Below are 2,500 nucleotides of genomic sequence, written 5' to 3'. Positions count from 1 at the left end.
CGTTTGTTGACTGAATCGGCAGAGAGGTGCTGCATGCAATCCTGGACCCCCTCCCCCTCCCCGGGCCTAGACCCTTGGGGAAGGGGAAGGTCGGTGTTGGGAGATGTGAATGAGAAATGTTTCAATTAATACGGCCATAAATTTGTATATCCACCTCTCCGGTCCCTCAGCCTCTGTTCTGTTAAGATAAAAGCTCTGGAACAATGGGGGAAGCGGAAACGATAGAAATGGAATTTTTTTTTGGGGGGTGGGGGTTTGATTTGGTCCTCCCCCCTTGTTTACCCCCCATTTTGGGGAGGGTGAGAAATATCAATGACCCCCCAGGGAGAGAGAGAGAGAGAGAGAGAGAGAGAGAGAGAGAGAGAGAGAGAGGGGGGAGAGAGAGAGAGAGACTTGTTGGTTTTTCACTTGTTTACCCTACTTCTGGGGGGTGAGGGAATATCATTGACCCCCAGAGAGGAGAGAGAGGAGAGAGAGAGAGAGAGAGGAGAGAGAGAGGAGAGATTTGGTTTATCATGCTTTAGAATTGATTTTAAAAAATCGAGAATTTATTTTTTCCTGTTTTTTGAGGTGGTGACAAATATCATAACCCAGAGAGAGAGAGAGAGAGAGAGAGAGAGAGAGAGAGAGAGAGAGAGAGAGAGAGAGAGAGAGAGAGAGAGAGAATTTTGTTGGGGCCTCCCGCGATAGAAATGACCACAACAAATTTAGAATCTATATTGTTTGAGGAACTAATAGCCTTGATAGATTTGAAAATGATGAAATAGGTTTCCAACCCACGGGTTTAAAAAGTTTAATTCCCCCAAGGGGAATTTACGGGTGACATAGCCCCAGTGACATGGCGTTCTGTCCTTTTCAATGGTGGCGTTTACCCTTTTCATCTTCCTAGTGGCAAACTTTCCGTTTGCCCTTCCCCTCGGGGGTAAAAATCCCCTTTGTCTCCTATCTACTGCTTCACGGCAGCCCAACCCCACCCCTATCCCCGGGGCTGGTCCTGTGACGTCCTGTTGGCTTTTCTCCCTTGGGTTATACAGCTCTCTTTCGTTCCCCTTCCTTTTGGGGGTCTTTTAGTTCCTCTTCGTCCTTCTATTTCTTTTTTCTCTTAGTTCCTGGATGTTGTCTCCATTACCGAGGAGCTAGCTTGGGATTTGGGATTTTGTCTAAAACGTTACTTGGGATTCTTAGATATGAAGAATATATTTTGTTTCGTATATAGTTTATTCATTATTTTCTATATCCTTTCAACATCGGGCTGCATTTTATTTGGAGATTCATTTACTCTTGTTTAGAGCGATTGTTTAAAACGCTTAGAGAGTTTTTATGATCTTGTCCAAATTATTCTTGAACTCATTTTGCTCTTGGATAGAACGAATTAGTTCTAAACGCTTAGAGAGTTTTTATGATCTTGTCTAACTTATTCTTGAATTTGTTTACCGTGTTACTGTTTAATAAATCCGCTTTTTGTCATTTCCATGTGTTAGCTCTTTTGTATGTAAAGAAATTGCCACATTGAGTGGTGTTGTATATTTTCAATTCCAGTTTGTATCCGTTACCTCTGGACTGATTTATGCTAAGCATGAATAGATTGTTGTAATCTACATTTGTTATTCCTTTAAGAATTTTGAATGTTTCTATTAGCTGTCCTCTTAGTCGTTGAGTTTGTTGATCAAATAAGTTCAAACATTCCATCCTTCGTCTATATCTATATCTAAATTGCCTTAGTGTTGGAACTAGTTTGGTGGCCCTAGATTGTACTGCTTCCTGTCTATCTTTATCCTTCTGAATACCTGGAGCCCAGAATTGGACTCCGTATTCTAGTTGGGGGTCTTACTGTCCACCTAGTGATGTGTACAGCTGAAGTACAGTGTCTTTGTTTCTGTATTTGAATTGTCTCTTTATGTAACCTATTAGTGTTTGTGCTTTCTTTTCAGCTTTTATGCTCAGTTTAGTAAACTTTGGTTCTTTGCTAATAATAATGCCAACATCTTCCTCCTGGTCCACACTTTCTATTTTCATTACCCAGCTGTAGAGCTACCTTGAGGGAGAGAGAGAGAGAGAGAGGAGAGAGAGAGAGAGAGAGAGAGAGAGAGAGAGAGTGTTTTTGTGAAGAATTTTCTTTATTCCAGGATGTTGTCTAATACCGAGGAGCCACATTGAGAGAGAGAGAGAGAGAGAGAGAAGAGAGAGAGAGAGAGAGAGAGAGAGAGAGAGAGAGAGAGAGAGAGATTGTTTAGTAAGGACATAAGAAGCTATTGAATATCATTGAAAGCAGACGAGGAAGAAAAGTCGCAAAGATTGACATAAAGAAGCTTTTCGAAAGAGTCTTGGGGGGAAAAAAACCTTCTCCCCTCTTCCTCCTTCCCTCTTCTTCTTCCCCTCCTCCCCCCCCTTCCTCTTCCTCCTCCTCCTCCTCCTGGTGTTTACCTTCCCTGTGAGTGCCATTGTTGCCACTCGTGTACTTCTCTCCGTAGGTACTGAGAACAATAATTGTGATCCTCCC

This window comes from Palaemon carinicauda, chromosome 22 (assembly GCF_036898095.1).
Source record: "Palaemon carinicauda isolate YSFRI2023 chromosome 22, ASM3689809v2, whole genome shotgun sequence".
NCBI classification, from domain to species: Eukaryota; Metazoa; Arthropoda; class Malacostraca; order Decapoda; family Palaemonidae; genus Palaemon; species Palaemon carinicauda.
Note: the sequence above shows the minus strand (reverse complement) of the source record.